The sequence below is a fragment of the Pipistrellus kuhlii genome, unplaced genomic scaffold (assembly GCF_014108245.1).
Source record: "Pipistrellus kuhlii isolate mPipKuh1 unplaced genomic scaffold, mPipKuh1.p scaffold_m20_p_1, whole genome shotgun sequence".
Classification (NCBI taxonomy): domain Eukaryota; kingdom Metazoa; phylum Chordata; class Mammalia; order Chiroptera; family Vespertilionidae; genus Pipistrellus; species Pipistrellus kuhlii.
The window spans coordinates 80,223,542-80,248,207 of NW_023425404.1; positions in this window are offsets into that span (position 1 = coordinate 80,223,542).

The following is a 24,666-nucleotide window of genomic DNA, read 5'->3' on the forward strand; positions in this document are numbered from 1 at the left end:
AAGATAAAAATGTGTGCAAAACACACAATACGATATTTAAAGCAGCAGCTATTCATGAAGAAGGGATGTAACACTGTTAGATGGGCTATTACTTGCTCAAAATTTGAAAACGCCTTTCAGGCTGCTGGTCCTCACTGTCTCCTACCTGGTTGATAACCACAGATTTACATGTCAGGCTAGACAAGAATCAAGAGTGTCTCCAAGCAGTGTGTGACTAATCGCACACAAATGTGCTGATGTGCTTGGCTAACCCTCCAGATAGCACTGAGCAATTCTCTCCTCTGGGTAACTGAATGCATATTTGTGCCAGCACCTTTGATAGCTTTAGCGATATAAATTGTGTTTATCTCTGGTCTACGAAAACTTATGAAAGTGTGTGGAAAAAATTATAGGAAGAATGAGAAGGAGCATGAGTTTTCATTACTTTTTTTTTGTAACTTTCAAATTAGATTGTGTTGTCTCGAGAGCTCAGGTATTGTTGTTTTGTGTACCTGTCAGAGTATTGACCACATTTGTTAGAATTTTTAATGTGTTTTAAAGACTCCAAGCTAATAAGACTTCACTCTGGTGTGTGTGTGTGTGTGTGTGTGTGTGTGTCCATGTGTGTGCTTGTGTTGCCCAGGTTGACCTGGCTGGTGTGTGGGGATGCCTGAGGGGCACTGTAGAGACATCTTTCTGGATGGTGTGGCAAAGCAGCAGAAGATGTCTAGAGAACAGGAACTTTCCCAATGCAGGTAGGCTTCAGCCAGTGGTGCTGGTAAATGTTTAACAACCAGGTCTTTGGGGGAACCAAGTTCTGATGTGAAGCATTTGCCCATTTTTTTTCTGGTGCAAATGCTCCTGCTGCTGTGGAGCTAGAAAGCGATGTGCACTATGGGCTCTCATAAGCCAGTTTGAGTTGTCATTCATTCATAACAGAACCACAGCCATGTCTAGGGACAGAGACAGAGGGGCAGAAGTTAGCACCACAAGGGAGGTCATAGCACAAAGCAGACAGTGTGTCAGGGCCCAGCTCCATTCACTGGAGTTAGTACCTGGCTTAGGGGCAGCTAAACCAGGTACCACACCTTAAAACTGAGTTCAGTCCAGAGCAGTAGGACCACTGCACTCACAGAGGCTGCACTAGCCTCTGGCCAATTTCAAACCCTCCATCATGAGCCAGTGGTTATTGATACTTGGAAGCTGTGATGTCCTTCCTCCTGGTCAGACAGACCTAGTTCAGACCTAGACAAGGGCAAATGGCTGACAGAGAACAGCAGGGACTCCAAAACAGGGCCAGATATTTCCAGACTTCAGTAAACACCCAGTGAGTGAATATGATGTCTTCATTTGTACAGGTATGAAGGAAGAGAGGAGTCCTACAATTTCAGTCTTTGGATCTTGTGAAGAGTTACATTACACCAGTTATTTCATCAACAAGTATTTTTAGGTGAACAAGAATGACACAGTTTTGCTCTTCTGGAGCCTGCATTCTTGTGGAGGAGACAGATGGTAAACAATTTATAAAAGGACAAAATAGTTTCAGATGAAGATGAAAGCTATGAAAAGCTAAGCTGTGACAGAATGGGGACAGGAGATGGGCTGCTTCAGACAGGCGTCATGTTCCTTCTGAGAAGACAGTGTTTGAACTGAGGCCTGAAAGATGAGAAGAAAGCAATTGTTCAAAGAGCTAGGAGCAAAGGCAGAAGGCAAAGTAAGTCCCATGTACCTGAGGCAGAAAGAAGGGAGAAGCTTAGCATGTTTGAGGAAAAGATAGGTAGAGTGCTATTGAAGTGTGGTGGTGGGGACAGAGGCACCAGCTGGAGGCAGGGTGGTAGGTGGGCCCCAGATCTTGTAGGGCCTAAAGGTAAAAATAGATGGTTGGGTTTTGTTCTAGGTGAAATGGGAAGTCCTTGTTACTCCTTGCTACTCAAAGTGGGGTTCGTGGACCAAGAAAACAGCTTCACTCAGGAGATCCTACCTCTTTACTGAATCAGAATCTATTTTAACACAATCCCCTCATAGTTCGTATGTTATTGTCTTAGTCAGCTCTAGCAGCAATAACAAAATACCACAGACTGGGTGGCTAATACAACAGAAATGTATTTGCTCACCGTTCTGGAACTTGGAAGTCTGAGATCCTGGTGTGAGCATGATAGGGTTCTGGTAAGATATCCCCCAACACATCCCCCAACACCTGCAGATAGCTGCCTTTTTATTGTGTCCGCAAATGGTATGTGTGTTTCAGGTGGGAGGAGGAATGAGAGGGAGAAGAGGGAGATCTTTCTCCCTTCCTGTTCTTTTTATATATATTATTGATTTTTTACAGAGAGGAAGAGAGTTAGAAACGTCGATGAGAGAGAAACATCGATCAGCTGCCTCCTGCACACCCCCTACTTGGGATGTGCCCTCAACCAAGGTATATGCCCTTGACCGGAATCGAACCCGGGACCTTTCAGTCCACAGGCAGACGCTCTATCCACTGAGCCAAACCGGTTTTGGCTCTTCCTGTTCTTACAAAGCCACAATCTTAAGGGATCTTAAGGGATCAGGGACCTACCTTTATGATCTCATTTAACCTTAATTACCTCCTTATGGTCGCATTGGGGATTAGGGCCTCAACATATGAATTAGGACCTCAACAATTCAGTCCATACCTTATACAGCAATGATTTAATATTAGTGATTATCAAAATTTAGCAGATAGAAATCACTGAAGTTCTCAATAAAACCCAGATTCTTGGACCCTCAGGGATTCTCATTTAGCTGATCTAAATCTGATTCAATGGGTCTACCCAAGATTTTGCATTTCTAACAAGCTCCTTGGGCATTCTGCCACCGGTTCATGGACCATACTTTGAGCAGTGAATTCAACAATATATTTGGGGAACCAAGTTTCAGAGAACTAAAATATCATAAAATAATCTAACCAAAATTTAAAAAAATAGCAGTCCTGAATATCTTTGTATTCCAATGACTTAATCTTAGAGAATTTTAAATGTCATTTAGTTTTTTAAAAATAACATATATTTACATATTTTTTATTTTATCTTACTTATTAATTTGGCTAAAGTTTATCTACTTTGCTTTGATAACCTGAAAGTGTTTTGCAAGCATTTTGTTATCCCTCAAATCTTTTGCAGGTAGAATAGTAAATAAAAAAATTAAATATGGAAAGTAGCAAACTTGAGATACAGAGAAATCAGTGCCTTACACAAGTCATGGCAGAGAAGGAAGCAAGAGAAAGTGTTTGTTCAACAGATATCTGCCCATGTAAGATAGCAGAGGCTTGAGTGATGCTCTGCAGTTTTGAATTATGCAATGAACTTTGTATGTTCATTAATGCATAGGCATGCAGTTCCCTTTGAATACCAAGAGGCAAAAATCAATAGTGTTTTACCTCATAGGTTTCTAAAACTGTGAAAATCAAATCAAATGAAGACACGTATGTAAAACTGTGGTTTCTCATGAATGCAGTTAACATAGGCCAATCCTTCAAACCCTGAAGGTTGTGAAGTTTAGCAACAATGCAATGATGAATTATAGAAGCTGTGTTTTTCCTATTATATCACCACCATTTTACCTAATTATTTCTGGTATAAATTCTGGTGGAAACAATGCATATTTATTATGAAACTCCAACCAGAGAAGAAGGAAACTTTGGCAAAGTCTAGAATAAAATTGCGATATGTATATTTATGCATACATAAATGAAGAATTAATATAAAATATCATACTCAAGACTACACTGTTCAATATTTATGCCTTTGTATTATAATTAAACTTGTTAATAGCTGATTTTCCCTGCTATGATTCAGAAAAGTTAATTTAGTAATTGAAAGATACAACTCAAGTTAAAGTATACCATTTAATAATTCATCTAAAGAAATATTGAAGGGCAAAGACAATGTATCCAGTTAGCAAAGATCATTCCCTACATAAATATAAATATGAGGATGCTATTGACAAGTTTAATTTCATAAACTTGTGTTCTCAGAGTAAAACTTGGAGTTTGAAGATGATCAGGAGAAGAAATGGTGCTGTAAATGTCATAGGGTTATCTTATATAGCAGAAAGTTTTTTTTTAAATTAAACTTCTTATTTTGAGATAATTATAGAATCACATGCAATTATAAACAATAATACACAGAGATCTTATATACACTTTTTTCCAATCTCCCTCCATAGTAATATCTTGTACAATACCAGAACCAGGATATTGGCAATGATCAGGATAAGATACAGACCATTTCCATCATGATAAGTTCGCCTGTTCTCTTTCTTAGTCACACCCACTTACCTCCTGTCTCCACCCACTCCTTAACCCCTGACAACCACTATGTTCTCCATTTCTATAATTCTATTATTTCACAAAAGTTAAGTACATGGAATCATTCAGTATGTAACCTTTTGAAATTGACTTTTTCCCCACTCAGCATAATTCTCTGGAGATTTATGCAAGTTGTTTTGTGCATCAATAGTTCATTCCTTTTTATTGCTGAATAATGCTCCATGGTATGGATGTTCCAGGGTGCTGTTTGTTTTTTTTAACCATTTGCCCATTGAAAATCATCTGAGTTGTTTATAGTATCTGGCCATCATGAATAAAGGTGCTATACACACTTGTATGTTTGTTTATTTATTTATTTATTTATTTATTTATTTATTTATTTATTTTTCACACAAGTCTTAATTTATCTGGGATAAAAGCCTAAGAGTATAGTTGCTGGGTCATATGGTAGTTGCATGTTTAGATTTTTTTTAAAAATCTATTAACTGTTTCAGAGGGGCTGTACCACTTTAATTCCCACCAGTAATATTTGAGAGATCACTTTCCTATATCCTCTAATGAATGTCCATGTATTTCTTTTGCCATGTTCTAATTGATTTATTTGATTTTTCGCTATTGACACTTAAAAACTTCTTTGCACATTCTAGATGCTAATCTATGTCTGATAGATGGTTTGCAAACATTTCCCCCCACATTGTAACTTTTTACAGTCTTTTGCAGAGCAAAGGTTTTTAGTTTTTGTTTGTTTGTTATTCTTTATTTCTAATATTTTTTCAATGACAGGTGACATGCAATATTATATTAGTTTTAGTTGTACACCCCAGTTATTAGACATTATATAACTTACTAAGTGTTCATCCAAATAAATCTCATATCCATCTGATACCATATATAATTATTAGACCATTAGAGGCCCAGTGCATGAAATTCATGCATGGAGATGGGTTGTCCCTCAGCCTGGCCTGCACTCTCTCCAATCTGGGACCCTTTGGGGGATGTCTGACGACTGGTTTAGGTCTGATCCCTGTGAGACATCTGGCAGCTGATATCCCTCTCACAATCTGGAACTGCTGGCTCCTAACCACTCTCCTACCTGATTGCCCCTAACTGCTTCTACCTGCCAGCCTGAACACCCTCTAACCCAGGGGTCTTCAAACTTCTCTCATTATGAGAATCACCTGGTGGAGGTGTTAAAACACAGATTCCTGATAACACTTCTTATAGTTGGGATCCGGGAATCTGTGTTTTAACACCTCCACCAGGTGATTCTCATAATGAGAGAAGTTTGAAGACCCCTGCGAGTCTAACCACTCCCCTACCAGCCTGATTGACACCTAATTGCTCCTCTGCCAGCCTGATCACCCCCAACTGCCCTTCCCTGCTGACCATCTTGTGGTGGCCATCTTGTGATGATGTTGCATGAGGGCATGAAGCCACTTAGGCTTTTATTATATAGCACTAGAAAACCGGTGCATGAAATTCATGCACTTGGGGAGGGGGGTCCCCTCAGCCCAACCTGTGCCCTCCCACCACCGCTGATGCACTCACCAGCCTTTAGCCCAGTTTCTGGTTGAGTGGCGCCCCCCCCTCTCCCCGTGGGAGTGCATTGACCACCAGGGGAAGCTCCTGCATTGAATGTCTGCCCCCTGGTGGTCAGTGCGTATCACAGCAACCAGTTGTTCTGCCATTTGGTCAATTTCTGTTCTGCTTATTCATTTATTTTGTTTTTGTTTTTAGATTCAATTGTTGATAGATATATATTTATTGCCATTTTACTATTCATTTTTTTGTCTTTTATTTTCTTCTTAAAGAAGACCCTTTAATATTTTATGTAATACTGGTTAGGTGGTGATTAAATCCTTTAGCTTTTTCTTGTCTGGAAAGCTCTTTATATGTCTCTTAATTCTAAATGTTAGCTTTGCTGGGAAGAGTATCTCTTGCTTTTCATCACTTTGAATATTTCTTGCCTTCAGGGCTGCAAAGTTTCTGTTGAGCTCCCTTGTAGATAACTAACTGCTTTTCTCTTACTGGTTTTCTTTCTTTTTCTTTAACCTTTAGAATTTTATTTTATTTTAAAAAATATTTATTTGTTTGTTTTAGAGAAGAAGGGAGAGGGAGACAGAGATAGAAACATCAATTATGAGATTAACAGCCTCTGCATACCCCTCACTGGGGAGCAAGTCCGAAACCAGGCATTTGCCCTGACTATTAATCACGCTGTGACCTCAGATAATCAACCTCTGAGCCAAACCAGCTTGGCATAACCTTTTGTATTTTAATCATGATGTGTCTTTTTTTAAAAAAAATATATATTTTATTGATTTGACACAGAGAGGAATTGAGAAGGATAGAGAGTTAGAAATGTCGATGAGAGAGAAACATCGACCAACTGCCTCTTGCACCCCCCCCACTGGGGATGTGCCCTCAACCAAGGTACATGCCCTTGACAGGAATAGAAACTCGGGACCCTTCAGTCCGCAGGCCGACGCTCTATCCACTGAGTCAAACAGGTCTCGGCTAATCATGATGTGTCTTGATGTGGGCCTCTTTAGGTTCATTTTGTTTGGTACTCCTTTGTGTTTTCTAACATGTAAGTCTATTTCCTTCACCAGGTTAGGGGAGTTTTCTGTTATTATTATTTCAAGTAGGTTTTTAATTTTTTTTGCTTTCTCTCTTCTCCTTTTGGTACCCCCATGATGTGAATATTGGTATGTTTAAAGTTGTCCCAGAGGCTCCTGAACTATCTTCAATTTTGGAGATCCTTTTTTTCTTTTTGCTGTTCTGATTCAGTGTATTTTTGCTCCCTCATATTCCAAATCACTGATTTGATTCTTTGTCTCATCTACTCTACTCTTAATTCCCTATATATTATTCTTCATTTCAGTTAGTATATTCTTCATTTCTGACTGGTTGTTTTTTATGGTTTATGTATCCTTTTGTATGCTGTTGAAGTTCTCACTAAATTCATTGAGCATCCTTACAACCATGGTTTTGAACTCTACATCGAATAGATTGCTTATCTCCATTTTGTTTAGTTCTTTTTTGGGAGTTTAATACATATTTATTTATATTATCATTTTGGTAGCTTCCCTGTATTTGTTTCCATGAATTATGTAGAGTGAACTGTGTTAGCCAAGTTGATGGAGACTCAGATATGGCAACTGCCTGTCAGCTCTGTGGGGGAAGGCTTAGAAAAGGAACAATAGCCTTGCTTAGACACAATCCTTGCCAGTTTTTACAGTCAGAGTTATGGGGAACTTCTCATCCTGGCACTAAAACCCTGGGCTAGGAGTCCTGGTGTGGGTCTGAAACCCCCTTGTTCCTCTGCAGCTGAGCTATCCACGTGGATGTTGGACCAGCCCATTCTGTGTCTCTGCCCCTCCTACCAATCTTGATGTGACTTCTTTAAATCCCTAGTTGTAGGAATTCGATTCAGCTAGGATTCAGGCAGTTTGAATGATCAGCATCTAGGCATTTAAGCAAAAATGATGTCAGTTTTTTACTGAATTCACACCACTGCAACAATAAAGAAAGGGGTGACTCTCCATTAAAATGGTCACACATGAGACCTCTCCATTTATCCATGTTTCTTTTACTAACAGTGAAAAACATTTACTTATAAGAGGTACACATAAACAAGATTCAAATGACATTCTGTCTTTCCATTAGACTTCCTATTTCTGGGGAAAAAAAAGGGGGGGGGATTTCTAGTATTGAAAAGTGAAGCAAGTTGATGTGCCACAGTTCAAGTTCATGGCCAAAAAGTTGTGAAGATAAAATTCAATAGAGAAAGAGACCTAGAGAAGAAAATAGACAGGGAATGTGAAAAGAAAAGAAACAGTAGCTATAACCATCAATACACACCAAGAGTAGAAGTGGACATCTGTCTTCTGTGAAAGTAGGAATGAACACTGCATGCTCCATTTCCTTTTAGGAATATACTGGCACCATTTAGAGTCTACCCGGTTCTCAGTACAGATGGCCTCTCCCCTGAACCCTGGCCCTGATCACTGTAACTCAGAGGAAGCAGATTTTGGACCATGAATCTGACTCTATAATAGACTGCTTTTATAGATAGTTATATTTTTTGTACTTATATTTTATTTCTTTATCTATGTTGTATACTTTCAAAGAGCAGGGTCAATGTAGTTCAGTTCTTCCTATAATGATATTTTGCACCAGTAAGTGCTAATGAATGTTTCGATTGATGATGGTTGGAATAAAAATTAATGGAAACAAAGCTGAGAATTTAAGGAAAAAGAAAAAGTGCTCAGCTCCAACATCTATAAAATTTAATATTCAAGAAATGTTGCTTACATTCTGGCCCACTGTGGACTATGTTCTACAATGCATCCATCAAGCAAAATGAAAATATCACCACTACTCTACTCCATTAGGGTGATCATTGCTGAGTGCTTGCAAGCTGGTATACGTGCCAAGTTATAGGATTGATTTAAGTGCTGTGATCATATTTTGAATAGTCAAGGAGTAATTGGGGAAGGCAAGCTTGGTTTTGTAGCAAGTGATTACAGGAAATCTTACCTGAATCTTTCAAGTTATCGATATCATTTTACTACGCAATGTTTCATTAGCTAATTGTTATTGAGACAATGAAGAAATTGGTTCCAAAACAGTCAATTACTTAGCCCAATTTGGGTAATAAAAACATTCTATGAATTAAAATATAGTTTACTTTGAAAGGAAATCATGCCTCCCTGGAGGCTGTTCAATAGTTTGGGGAAAATGGTTCTACTATTTGCCTCTGTTGCAACATTATATGTTGGGGAAAAAACTTAATTACATTTACATGATTCTAACTACTTTATGGTGCAAATTAAGATATTAACAAAGAAAAACTTGCATGAGAGAGTGGTACAGAGGAACCTGGGAGCAGTGGATGCACCCAAAGTGTGCCAGATCATACTTGAGAGCCTCCATCTCTCAGCTTTGAAGTTTATTCTTCTTTCTTTCTGTAGTAAAAACTACAAATAACCAAACAAGGATTCAAAAAGATCCACCATAGACTTTAGATGATGTATCCACCTGTTAGAATGTGAAAATTCTGAGGCCTTTGATAATTTCTAAATGTAAAGTGCTTTTTAAAATTAACTTGACTCATGCTTTTTAGTAGTACAAATGAATATTTTACTCAGTAATTATACTAGACAATTATAATATTTATGGTCCACTTAAAAAAAAACAACTTTTTGATTTCTTTTTTTAGAAAGGACTGAAAATTATTCAGGGCTATAAAACAATGTGTTTGGGAGGCCTCAATGTTCTTAAAAAGTTCCCTTTGCCACTATTGTGGCATGCAACAAGCAGCTCAGAAGGAGGGTTTTGTGAATGTGGTGGCCCAATTCCCTTTTAGAATAGTTTAAATATTTCTATATCTCTTCTTTTAAAAATATTTTTATTTATTTCAGAGAGAGGAAAGGAGAGGAAGAGATAGAAACATCAGTGATGAAAGAGAAACATTGATCGGCTGCCTCCTGCATGGCCCCTACTGCATGTACCCTGACCTCCTCGTCCACACTCAACTACGGAGCTACACCCTCCTGGCTCTATATCTCTTCTTTTAATTTGCTATTTCCTCTCACCTCTATGGCAGAACGTGTGCATAGACACACAGACACACAACTCACACATACTTCTGAGCCTTATTTTGACTCTGTACCTGAGCCTCCATCTGCAGTTCTTCAGGACCTGACTGGTTGCATAGGAACCATCTGGAGCTATTTGCACCCTTTCTCGGCATGTCTCATCTGAAGGTGCCCAGGGGCCACATTTGTGAGTAAGGTGCTGTCTACAAGTGACCTGTTGATTTGAGGAATCAGAAGAGCTTGTCTAAACCTGGAGGACATTTTCCAAGCCCCTGCTCCTAGTCTCCATGAGGGGTCCTTGCAGGAACTCTCCATTGGGTGTTCTCTGCTCAGCGATGTGCCCCTGAGACACATTCCATGCTGATGCAGTAAGTGCCGAACTGCCAAACAGCCTTTGTGAAATATTAGAACTGTGCACGACTGTAGAATCTATTTCTAAAGAATAGAGATGGTTTCAAATAAACTATATTTTCTTAATATGATGAAATTAAAAGCAATATAATATTCAAGCAATTTGTACTATTAATTTCTCTTTTTCAAGATTACCTAGAACTCCTATTATACTGAATGCATAGTAGATATTAAATTTAATATTGTTGCAAGAGAAGTATTTAAAAATAGAAATGCTGTGTTCTATACACAGAGAGTGTGGCTGTCTGTACCTTTTCAAAATTACATAATACAAAATTATAAGTTGCAGAAACTATGCTCTGTGGTAGATGGATTGAATCAATGACCCCAATTCATCCTGAATCTATGCCCTTTTCAATGTGCCTTTTGTGTTTTCCATCAAGAGGTGGAATATATGTCTAACTTACTTTGGCCAAGGGCATGTTCAAAGACTTAAAATAAGCAGATTTTTAAAAAGGTGCTTGCACATTTCTGCTTCTTCTTTTGGTCCTCTGCCTTCACAACGAGAACATATTCATGCTGAAAAATGAGTCAACTCATCCCAGTTTTCCTAACCGAGAACATCCTGGACCAGCTGACAGCCAGCTTTCCCCCAGACACATGAGAGAGCCCAGCCAAGATCAGCAGAGCCCTAAGCCAATTTCAGGTGACTGTCAGTATATAAGTAAGCTCAGACAAGCCCAGAAATAGTGTCTGACTAGCCCATAGAATAATGCACAAAATAAATTTTTACTATTTTACACCACTGAGTTTTAGAGTATTTGTTAGCCAGCATTGTTGTGCAAATAGATTATCAATAAAATAGCAAACACAGTGTAATCTTTGATTAACAAGTCACTTTAGAGTTTTCGTTTGAGTAATTATAAAAATGAAATCTTTGTCCAGTTATGGAATAAGGAAAGTATAAAGGATTGAGGTGAATCTACTCAGGGGACCTGGTATAATAAATATAAATGATGTTTGAATTGTGGTCATTTAGGAAAAAAATCTACAATTGGCCTACATTCCAAATTACATAAAAATAAATAAGCAACAAAAGCAAAACAAAAAACACTCTTTGGTTTACTGATCTTTGTAATTTTCTTAGAAATATTATAGAACTTGGAATATTTAATTTTATTCTTAAATAGAATCTGGATCAGTATGAAATAATGGTTTACATTCACATATTTAACATATAGAGTATCATGGTTCTTTGTTTGCAAGCAACAGATACTAACTGGCTTAATTAGAAAATAATTCATTAGAAGTATATTGAGGAATTCACAGAATTGAAGGGAAGACTGTAGGACTAGCATGGAAGTGGAATAAAACTACAGCATTTTTTTAGGATCAAAAAGGGAAATTAAATAAAAACAAATAATTAAAAAATTAAAGTCTACTGTATGTGGCTTTAGTTTTAGTTTTCCACTACAACTCCTTTCTTTGTTCCCTTTTACTAGGAAGAAGCAAGGTTGCTTTGAGGCCTGATTAGTGAAGGGTGCCGAATATGGCGGCCAAATAGGGAGATCTTTCTTGCACCTCCTGCTAGGGCCAGACTAGAAATACAACTAAATTGGGGAACAATCAGCTGGAATTATCAACTGAAGTCCAGCTGAGGAGGAAGGACAGTCAAAACCTGGAGACTGGTAGGAAGGGTGAGGTCTTGAGAGGGCCTGGCCCAGTTCTCACATGTGGCAGGTCTAGGTCTCGGCTACCAGGCATTATTTCCTTAAGAAGATTGATGCTCGGAGCTCTGGCTGTGCTCCACAACCCAGAGCATCAGAGTCAAGAACAGCGCCCCAGTAACATCCAGCCATGAAAGGTGGCAGGACTTCTGGCCACTGGGGAGTCTGGAGCTGGTCAGAGTTAAAACTGCAGTTTTGTTTTGTTTTCTTCTGTTTTTGTTTTAAACCTAGAGCACAGGATTTTCTTCTGCAGCTAGGTACTTATCTGAAGCTTCAGTGGAGTGAGGACGATGCTGAGGAAAGGCTGGGGTAGGAAGACGTGGAAAAAAAATGGCTGTGAGACCTGCATTCAGTCACAACCCCCAAACCAAAATAGCCATTTTTCTGAGAGGCAGTGGCCCCTTTCAGAAGCCACAGCTCAGGAGAAGGAAAAACTACCACCCAAGGTGATAAGGCCTGCCTCACCCTCAGGAGTCCTGCCTGCCACTCCCTGCATCTTGACCTTTGCGAGGAGAAAGCAGCAGAGGCCAAGCCTACAGGTTTGAACAGTTTCAGGACACTTCAGTCAACTGCCCCACTAACTAGAACCTGACTGATGCTTTCCCTGCAAAGGGGAGCTGATAGAAGCTCCAGATTTCCAGCTAATCCCACTGGACTGCATACAAGGATACCTGCCTAGCTGCAGTTAGGGAAATATTCTGGGCCACTGGCAGAGGACTAGCTCTGGGACAGGAAAACACACCCATCACTGTCTCTGAAATCTGAATAGTACCTCCATCTCATGGGATACCCAGAGGTCTCATACTCTTGATTTTGCCTAAAGCCCTTTCAAAAACAGACTTTTGCATGATTAAGATTAGGTTAACAATGGGCTGGCAGGGTGAAGGTGGGGCCCAGGACACCTGGGGAAGTTTGCTGACCCATCACTGAGCCCCCTGCTGTTAATAACCCAGCCTAAGGAAGCAGCTTGGACCCTCCCATGGGTAGCCAAGTCCTATGAAGAAAGAAACAAACTGTTGATGTGGACCATTTGAAGCTTCAAATAAGTTACTGGGAGCCAGAGGAGGACAGTTTCTGACCTTGGTTATCACCTAAATACCTCCCAGAAGGTTCAGAATTCACAGTCAGCCTCTGTTACGAAGCGAGTCCCCAAGAGATGGACCACCGGAGCCAATTTGATTAAGCATGCTAGAATTTATTACAGATTCGAATCTGGACTCAAACCATGGCTGACGCAGCAGCCAGTAAACACCCAGGTAAGAGCCCCGATGGAGGGCCAGTCCCTCCAGAGCGCTCACACAAAAACACAAACAGACACCTACCGCGGCCAGTCAGGCTCTTCGGAATGGGGGTCCCTCATGGTCCTGGCTGGGGATTCCAGTCATGATCCCCAAGGACCATCAGGGAGCTGAGTCCGATGCAATAAACAAAAGAGCCATCTCTATGCTAGCATAGGCTATCCCACTCATGCCGGCAGCATGGCGGAAGAGAGCAAATTTCGCCCAGTCCAGGGGTTTTACTCAGGTCGGTGATGTCACTGCCTCGGCTAACCCTGATTGGCCCCTCAGGACTAAATTCTAAAGACTGGGGACGGCCTGCAGGGTTGGTTCCCAGTCACACTCTGCTTGACATTGGATGTGGCCCTATCTTGCCCATAATACAAAAGCAGAACTAAAGGTTATCTACAGTTTCTACCCCTGAAGCTACTGAGTCAGTGGGAGTCAATCTCCTGTAACTACCCTATTGTTTAAGCAAGCAATCGAAGGTAGAAGTCAGATAGCAAGGTTAAAATTCAAACAGCAGTTTTTACCCAAGTATGAGTGCTACCATATTTCAGCCTCAGTTATCAGAAGAGCAGGATTCAAAGGGAGCTCCCAGGAGGCACTAAACTCTGTTGAGATGAATGGCACTTTACTTTCTTTTTCTTTATCTTCCTTTTCTTTCTTCTTTATTGATTTGTTATTATTTTAGTCTCCCTTTTTTTCTTTCATAGATCTTTTTTCCCCTTTTCTTACCATATATTTTCTTTTTTCTTTCTCCTGTTTTCTCTTCATTTTTTCATTTCTCATTTTTTGTATATTTGCTTTCTCCTCTTTTTTTTTCTTTTCATAATTATTTTCTTTCTTTGTTCATTTATACCATTTTCTTTCTTCTATTCTTTATTTCTTTTTTTTTCTTCTCTGTCCTTTCATATTCTTTTATTCTTATTCTTTCTTTTTTTATTGCCCTCTTTTCTCCATCCTAATTTTGTGTGTGTGTGTGTGTGTGGGGGGGGGGGTTACTTTTGTTCTTATTGTAGGGATCTTGTGTATGGTTTTTCTTTTTTCTTTTTCTTTTTTTTTAAATATATTTTATTGATTTTGTACAGAGAGGAAGGGAGAGAGATAGAGAGTTAGAAACATCGATGAGAGAGAGTCATCGATCAAACTGCCTCTTGCATACCCCCTACTGGGGATATGCCCGCAACCAAGGTACATGTCCTTGACCGGAATCGAACCCGGGACCTTTCAGTCCCCAAGCCGACACTCTATCCATTGAGCCAAACCGGTTTCAGCTGGTTTTGCTTTGTTTTGTTGTATTGTGTTTTGCCAGCACCTGCACAACAGCTTGTATGATGTGCTTGGGGGTAGGCCTCACAGCCAGCCAGCCTGAGAGGAGATTGTTTCCATGAACAAGACAAAAACATTTAAGACCACAATAGAGGAGCCTACATAAGTCACACAAGGGTCATTACTAGAGCACCCAGCTGGGTCCCACAAAACACTTACTACATAAATCCACCACAGGAAAAATGGGAGGCATAGCAATTTGCTCTAATACGTAGAAATGAATACAAAGGGATAGCAAAAATGGGGTGACAAAGAAAAAACACCCAAATAAAAGAAAAGGAGGAAACTCCAGAAATAGCTAAACAAATGGACAACCAATTTATTAGATATAGAATTTAAATTCATGGTTATAAGGATGCTCAAGGAACTTAGTGAGAATTTTAAGAAAGAACAGCAAGAAAAAAGAAATATCAATAGAAACCATAAATAAGAATCAGTCATAAATGAAGAATAACACATCTGACATCAAAACTACACTGGAAGGAATCAAAAGTAGATTTAACAAGGCAGAAAATCAAATAAGTGACTTGAAAAACAAGATAGAAAAAAAAAAAAAAGTCCCCCAAATAGAGCATCAAACAGAAAAAATAATTAAAAAGCAGGAGAATAGTTTAATGGAACGTTGGAATAATATGAAATGTAACAACATCTGCATCATACAGAAGGAGAAGAAAGTGAGCAATAAATAGCAAATCTGTTTAAAGCACATGTGTCAAACACAAGGCCCGTGGGCCAAATCCGTCCCGCCAGGCCTTGCAATGTGGCCCGCACCGCGCTGTCATCACTGCACTCCGCTGCGTTTCCATCACAATGACAGTTTATGACTGTTCAGTAAACCATTCGGCCCGTGATTTAGGCTGGATTTTAGATTTTGGCCCCTTCTCTGATTGAGTTCGACACCCCTAGTTAAAGAAATAATGACAGAAAATACTTATAATCTGATGAAGGAAAAAGTCACACAAGTTCAGGAAGTACAGAGAGTTCTAATCAAGAGGCCTACTTAGTGATGAAAAATATAATTCAGGGAGTTGCCTAATGATAATTTGGTAAAGAAATCTGTCCCAGTTGTCTCAATAATTAGAGGTGAAGTTAAGCCCCAATCTAAATTCCCTGGTATATGACAATCACACTCATAAATGCCTGGGAGACCTGACTTACTGTTTATTGACAGGCATAGCTATATATGTATGACTTTGGGATGACCAGGTGGAAAAAATCACCTAGGAGCTGTGGGACTCAGGTGAGTTTCTCAACAAATCTGAGCCTTGGTATCTTTATCTATGAAATAAGAATAAAAAAGGTATCTACCTCATAGGGTTGTTGTTGAAAACCTTTCATATACACCTAATCAAGTAAAGTTAACTTAGTTCTACTCAAGGGGAACTTTAGTGGGATAATGAGTCGTTTGCTCTTCACAGAGAATGAAGACTGAGGCAGGTGGTTAGTGGAAAGATGGTAGGCTTTAGGCCAGATGAGCTTGGATTATAGACTTGGTTCTATACAAAATATGTGACCTTGGGAAATGTTCTTATCTTCCCTGAACTTGGGTTCCTCATTTGGAACCTGAGGAAATATGGCCTTTGGAGACTTGTTGGGAATATTGAACATCTGTAGAGTGCTCAGTTGTATCTGGAATTTAGTGGGCAGCCAACTGTGATAGTCCCTTCTCTCACCTTAGAGTGGCTAAGGTGTTCTACTCTATCCAGTGAGCCAAACCGGTTTCGGCAAGGTGTTCATTTTATTATAGCCTTATTCCCAGGAAGGCACATAAGCTGGCAGTAAGTCTAGTAATGCCATCTGCCAAAGAAACTGTTGTGCCCTAAGCAGATTTCTTCTCCAAGATCACTTTCTGCTCTGTAGGTATTCATTTAGGGCAGCAAAGACTAGGAAAGGGGAGTCATTAACTGGACCACTCCCACCACTGCCCTCCCAGCAGGCATCTCTCCTTCCCTTTTTCCTCTTCCTCCTCTGTTTTCTCCTAATACTACCATTAATTTGACTTGTGGTGCCATGAGGGAGAAATATCATCTTATATATGTGTTTCACATTTTCACTTCCAAGACATGTAAGAGTTCCTGACTTCATGGAGCTTACAGTTATACTGGTGAAACAGACTTCAATAAAAAGTCACACAAGCATATGTACAATTGCAATCTCTATAAAAAATAGGTATATTATAGTGGAAGTCATATGTAGGTGGATGATCATAAGAGTTGATTGGCCAGGGACAGTCCCAATTTATATCCATATCCAAGAATAATTAATCATAATACCTAACTTGATTCTCAAAAATGGTCTTGGTCTGGAATAGAAACTATAATAATAGCCAGGAAGGTTAGGAAGACTTTCCTGGAGAAGTGATTGATGTATTGAGATATGCAGAAATACGAATTAACCAGTCAGATGATGTGGGGTAAGAGGGTTTTCCAGGCAGAGGACAACACTTATACAAAGGCCCTACTAAAAGAAAAAGCAGAGAACATTCCAGGAGTTGAAAGTCTAGTGTGACTGAAGCATGGGGAACATGGAAGTATAATCTAAAATGAGGTGGTTTAGGTTGTGGGGGACAGACCATGCAAAGCCTTAAACACCAGGTGAAAGGTGTGGGGTTTTATTGTAAAACCAAAAAGAAGCTGCCAAGCCAATGTTGGTTTAGGTTGACCTATGAGCTAAGAGGTCTTTGTTTGATTCCTGGTCCAAGCACATGCCTCCATCACCAGTAGAGGACATGCAGGAGGCAGCTGATCAATGATTCTTTTTCATCATTAATGTTTCTCTTTCTCTCCCTCTCTGTCCTCTGTTTGATATAAATTAAAAAAAAATTTACAAACAACAACATGAAGCTAAAGAAGTATTTAATCAAGGAAGTTGCATGATCAGATTGAATTTCCAAGGAATTCACTCTGATTGTACATGGAGACGAAGATAGATGGGAATCAGTGCTGAGGGCACTAGAACTGAGAGAGAGATGTAGAAAAATCTGAGAGATATTTGCTAGGGAAAGTTAATATATTAAGTGATGGTTTGGATAAAGGAAATAGAAGATTTTTCAAAAATGCCTCTTAAGTTTCTATTTACAAAATGGATATATTATTACAAGTAAGGGGCTGAGATCAGAAATACTGAAAAAGTACTAGGTTCAGAGGAAAAATGTGAGTTTAATTTTACACATATTAAGTTTAAAGTATCTTTGAGAGACCCAAGTGGATTTATCAAGTAAGCAGATAGATAGGTATGAAGTTCAGAGTAGAACCTGGGCTTGAGATTAGTTTGTGAGTCAGTGCATTTTGTGCTTGACTGATACATGGAGCTCTTTTTTTCTAGGATGTGGGGGGAGAAGTGGTCCTCACATGGAGCTTGGGGGAATTCCAACATTACAGATGTGGCAGAAGATGCTGAGACAGCAAAGGGACTATGAAGAACAGCAGAGTGGCAGGAAGCAACCAGAAAAGTGAAGTATTTAAGTCTAAAGCACTTTTGGCTCAGTGGATAGAGTGTCAGCCTGCGGACTGAAAGGTCCCAGGTTAGATTCCGGTCAAGGACATGTACCTTGGTTGCGGGCACATCCCCAGTGGGGGATGTGCAAGAGACAACTGATTGATGATTCTCTCTCATCGATGTTCTAACTCTCTATCCCTTTCTCTTCCTCTCTGTAAAAAATCAATAAAATATATTTTTAAAAAAGTCTAAAGCACTTTTAAGGCTGAAAGTAACACAGGAGGGCTGTCACCAATGCTGAAAGTGACCCAGAGGTGTTGTTAGTGGGGTGTGCTTAGAACAAGGCCTGGTGAGCAATAGCCTTTGCTGAGCCTCACAAAGAGAAGAAATGCATGGCACACAGTTAGCTCTGATACCCTGAAAACATGGGAGTGACAAAGGGATGGAGGTCACAAGGAGAGAGCAAAAACCAATTTATTGAAGCTTCCTCCAGGATCTAGGATGTTCTTAACCATAAGGACTTTTAATAAAACTGAAGTAAAGCAAAGCCTGCCCTCATTCCCTCCTTGGTTTATTCAGCCTGATCTATCCATATGGAGGGAGGAGAGGAAGTGGGGGATGGTGTGTATTAGAAATTGCACTGCTATGGTCAGGAGAGTTGTGCGAGTCTGACTTAAATCTGGCCCGACTTAATTGTTCTTTGCACATTGGTTGCTAATCAAGTATTAATAAAGCCTAATATTCATGACACCTTTGAGCTCCCCATCACTATGCCCAGGTACATTACACACCCTGTGACCGAAATATGGTCTCTGTGCCCCAGAAACACCTGACAATGATTGTGGTATTCATTATAGAATTCATGTCTTTGGGAGAACCACATAGAATATAATAATTTGCTGCTCATTCAGTACACCAGTGATTAACCACATATAAATCTGATTCTTTGTAGATGCCCAAGCACAAAGAAACACAGACAGATACACACTCTCACACTCAAAGGGTGCCTTGCTTTGCCGATAGATGTGTTCCCGAAATGTGTGTGTTCAACAAATTTTTGTAAACCAAGTAATATATTTTTCCTTGATTCTACATTCTCATTTTAGAGATGATTTATACTGATTTAATATCAAATGACAATGTTTCTTAACGTTTTGGCTAAAAGTTATTTTCTTTGTTCCTTCTTTCTCCTGTACTGCCCCCACCCAATTTTTTTTTTTTTTTTTCGGTCAAGAATTTAATGATCTAAAAACACTTAAAGCCATTAGGAAGTTACCATAAGGAGAAGAATCCTTTCACAATATTATTAATTCATGGCTCTGCTGGGACCCTGAGGTCCAGCACGTGTTTAGAAGATGACATTCTGGAGACAAGCGTCTGAACCAGAGGACCTCTGACTGCAAGGCCCAGCAAAGTTTATGACGCAAACTAGAAATGTGACTTCTCATTTGCTTTGATGACTTTCTCTGAAATGTGTCTTTCTAGACCTGGATTTATGCTGGAATAAAAAAGGGGAAATACTTAAAGACACACATACCCTATAATATAATCACAAACATTGGAAGATTGTCAACGGGAAAGAGAGGAGTCAGGAAGTGGCAAAATTAAATGGAAACTTGAGTCCTAATTCATTTCATGCCTTGGCAATGTGGTTGATACAGCCAGGATGTATTGGGTAGCTTTCCAAGTTATGGGTAGAAGAGCTACAACTTACGGGTTAAGATCCTTTTCCTCTGCACCCAGAATGGAAAACTGGCCCAGCTTAAAGGCAATTGACACAGTAGGTGAAATAAAGACAGTTTAAGTTTGAACCCAATGTGCATGCATATAGAAATTGAATTTTTTTCAGTGAATTTTCTGAGCATTTTAGACATAAATAAGGAAGCAATATTCAAAACAAGAGAAATATCTTCATAAATTCTATTTTCAAATGGAAAAGAATATGAGGATATCAGATATGATGTCTATACACAAGTTGCATTTGGGGGCTCAATGTATGTGCAACTCCTGCCAAATAAAAGAGATGTTTTGTGCAATCAGGTTGCAAGCAGAGATAGAATAAAAAGTTATTTACAGGGAGGCTTTTCTGAGATTGTGTCCTTTGTATCATGTTCATTGGTTGCCTGAACGTATTCTCAAACTCTAATTTTGGATGTTTTCCCCTCAATCCCTTGGAGCAAGTTACAGATGGCTGAAAATTCCTTGGCACTTTCAATGAAAGATGTAATCTATGCTTCCTCTCCTTGAACTTAGTAGGGTCTGTGACAACTTTGATACATAGAGTAGAATGGGCATGACACTGTGCCAATTGTCAGGCCTAGGTCTTAAAGGCCTGGCAACTTCCATTCTGGTTCTTGCAGTCCTGAGCTGTCATATAAGAAGTCTAACTACTATGGGAGAGTCTATGTAGAGAGGCTCTGGCACCATATGGAGAAGAAGACCCAATTGGGTCCAGATAGCCTGATGTTTCTGCCAAAGTGCCAGACATTTGGACGAAGCCATCTTGTACCTGCAGCCCAGCCCTGCTGCCCCCCAAAACTACCCAGTATCTGCAGTCAGAACCATAGAAGAAGTACTAGGTGAACCATGCTGAATTTATGACCCATGAATCATGTGGATAAATACAATGATTTTTGTCAAGAAGCAGGTCTCTGATAAGAACCTTTGAACCATCCAAAACAATAAAAAGTTGTCCTATTTCAGAAATTCCTTTCCAAGACACATGACTCATTTATAGCCACCTGCAGATTACAATCTAAAGCAGGAATTCCAGGCAGCTTCAAGACATCTAAATTTGATTAGGCAGACAAAAAAAATTTAAATTCTTATCTGGTTTTTGAAACTTTCTCATGGATGCCTGAAGAACAGATGCCATACATTCTTATTGACCTTTGCTCTGCTGATTATAATCACATTCCCGGACAGAAAGTGCAGCAGATTAGAACAAGTCATAATTTTTAATAGGCTATTTCAGGAGCAATATATTAGATTTGTAGAAACCTCATTCCAGAACATTAAGGCAATTTTATTGAGGAAATGTAAGAACTAAGCTCTTCTACCTCTGCTCAAACTTAAAGGAATGGATGGCTAAAATTGCAAATTGATTTGGTATACATCATACTTGGAGATACTACTCTTCTGTCTTAAATAAATCAATAATTTCGACTCAGTTTTTGCTCTGTGTATAGTGCACATGTTTTTCTAAAATGGTCAGGTAATGAACTGCTCTGAGTATTCAAATATTCAGATATGTTAGTTAATTGATAATTTCAATCCATACCAAAAAGCAGTAACCAATTTCAAAGAATTTCAAGTAAGTGAAATGATTTTTTTCCTCATTTAAAGATTCAGGGGGTGCTTGTGTTTCCACAGTGCCCATGGGGACTGTTAGGAACCTCATGCTGTAAAATGCAAGAAATTGGGAAATCGGGTCTGAAGTCTATTCTCACTCCAGATTCCAGAATCTGGATGTTGTTCATTGACCATGTTTCTTTTGTGCTTAAAAAAGAAAATCCACCTGTTTGCTTGAACTCTCTTGTGCTCTAATTTGGTGTAAACAAGCATTTACATCAATAAGCACATATCCCCTGGAAATGTTTTCAGCTAAACTCCTAAAAATGTTGGGAAGTATTCTTGTGGGAGCTTTGTACAAACAATTTTAAACACCTTGGCAGGAGCAAATGTGCTCTCAGGAAGGTGAGCAGGAACACCATGAGGGCAGCAGCGTGGAGAATGCAGGGACTTGAGCGCAGCAGGCAAAGTGACCATGTCTCCCCTGGAGGGCAGCACATTAGATGGTTCGCTGCCATTTCCCCAGCGATTCCAGACACAAGCTTTCAAAGGGGTCAACTCTTAGTGCATATGTCTGGCTAGCATTGAAGAATTTCCATTGAGAACTGTGTCATCACCATCCAGTCACTTTCATGTATGGAAATGGAAGCAAAGGCATGAAGAGGGCAGAGCCAGTGTGCTCCTCCTTCTTCAGGACACAGCCTCTCAGGCCAAAAAGCAAAGCCAAAGGGGCCAAGTCTGATTTGAGTATTTGTTGACATCATCAACCATGTAAATCAGAGCGAGATGCAATAGGGTGAATTTCTGGATTTATGAGAGTGGGATGAATCTGTTTCCCGCCAGTCTGCCTACAGTCTATGTGTCCTTTCCCTCATGGCCGTGGCCCAGCATGAGAGGAATCTCAGAGAACATAATGGGCTTTGGATGCCAGCTCTGGGCAGGCCATTTCCCCAATGTGTCCCTGCGTTCACAGTGCAGATATTTCATTCACAGCCAGTTAGTTCCTGGCAGCCAGAATGGTCAGCATTTAGGTTTCTTCTTCTTTTTTCAATTCTCACTCGAGAGTATGCATTTATTGATGTGAGAGAAAGGAGGGGGGGGGGGTGATTTCTATATGCAACCTGACTGGGGATTGAACCCACAATTTAGGTACATGTGCCCAGATGGGGAATTGAACTTCCAACCATTTTGGTGTACAGGATAATGCTCCAACCAACTGAGCCACCAAGCTGGATAGCAGTTAGGTTTTTTTACTGAAGTTTTGGAGACAATCTCCAAATTGGCAGAAGTAACCCCAAAATTCTAACCAACCTGGACTCTTCACCTGTTAACTGGCTTTGAAGCACATGGAATATTGAAATTAGTTCCTTTTTATGGATATATATTTTATATATAAAAAAGTAATTATCCAATGAAAATCTCCTTATGCCTTTCAAGCACCTGTGAATATGAAGTTCCAGTGACTGTATGAATTGAATGTGAAGGTGAATGACTGTATAAATTGAGGGTGAATGACTGTGTGCATGGAGGGTAAATGAATGACTGTGCAGATAGATGCTGAGTGAATTTGTGCATGGAGAGTGAAAGAATCACAATGTATTAGGTCTAGTAATAATTAATGTCGTTTTCTAATACTTTTTTTAAATCGAATTTATTTAAACAATACAACAAAATTTAATCAACAATATAGTTGCCGTTGTTTTCTACTACTTGTGCCCAAAGCTCAGGAAGCATTTTAATCCCTCTGTTGTAAAATTCTTGCGATTTTGATGCAAAAAATTCGGTCAATGCATTTTTGAGGCATTCTTCATTATTAAATTTTTTTCCAAGAAGAAAGTTTTGCAAAGAACGAAACAAATGGTAATCAGAAGGGGCAATATCAGGAGAATATGCAGGTTGTGGGAGAACTTCCCATTCCAACTGGCGCAGTTTTTCAGCAGTGATTCTTGCAGTATGCGGTCGTGCGTTATCGTGGTGAAGAATTACGCCCTTCCGATTAATCAGCGCGGGTTCTTTTTCTCTTAAAGCTTGGGCTAACCTTTCCAATTGGGCACTATACACTGCACTTGTAATGGTTTGGTTAGATGGTAAAAGTTCATAATGAAGAATTCCTTTAAAATTCCACCAAACACACAACATCACTTTCTTCGCATGCAAGTCAGGTTTTGGCGTGGGCTGCAGAGCCTCATTTTTGTCCAACCATTGAGGCCGCCTTTTCAAATTAACATACAGCACCCATTTTTCATCTTCGGTAACAATTTGCTCTAAAAACGGCAAACGGTTTTGACAAGAGAGGAGCGAACTGCATATTGTGACTCTTTGATTACGGTTGTTGTCGGTCAACTCATGAGGAACCCATTTTCCAAACTTTTGGACTTTGCCAAGTGCACGCAATTGATTGGAAATTGTTTTTTGTGAACAATTTAAAGTTGTTGCAAGCTCTTGTTGGGTAATTTGAGGATTTTGCACCAAAAGAGCTTGAAGAGCTTCTTGATCAAAATTGGACACATGGCCTCGACCACTCTTGTCATCTAACGAAAAATTTCCCTCGCAAAATTTCTCAAACCAACGCTGGCATTTTCTGGCTCTAACTGCATCTTGACCAAGAGCACTACAGATGTTTTTTGCAGCCTCACTTGCTTTTCTTCCTAATTGGAACTCGTAAAGCATGCAGTGCCGAATATGCTCTTCATCCGCCATCTTCTTAGCCCTAGTTTTGCAACAAAAACCAAACCAAACACAAACTTTTTCAAGTAAAACCTGTTAATTGCACTTCACAAGTTCTGTAGATACCACGTGTTTGAAGGTTATGTCAATACAAGTCAACGCCAAGCAAGATTTTAAACCAATGTTTAAAAACGACACCCGATAGATGGAGGGTGAATGAAATGACTGTGCATGGAGGATGAGTGAATGAATGAATGAATGGCTATTCCATTTGCTGGATCATCAATAGGAACTACAAATAGCTGCCAAAGGGGGCAGTCAGGCTATTTGTGAATGAGTAGGTAGTGTATTTATGTCACCTGATGATTGAGTTAATTTATTAATGGGGTCAGTTAGATCTAAAAACTGGATTTTCCAAGTCTGAACTTTCTGAGCATGTGAAGGTTTTTGGGTTGCCAGGCACATGGAAAATCCCATTGTTAATTGAGCAAATATTGACTGCAAATGTGCTCGGCTCTATGCTGAAGCTAAAGTATGAATCTAGGCAGGAGTGGTTCCTGCCTAATAGAACTTATATCAGGAGGGGAAGTCACATTAGACACACTGTTATATAAGTTGTTGATTACCATTCGACAAGTGTGGTAATGGAAATATGCAGGAATAAAATGGAAATGACCAATGAGAATATAAAAAAGGAGATCTAACCTTAT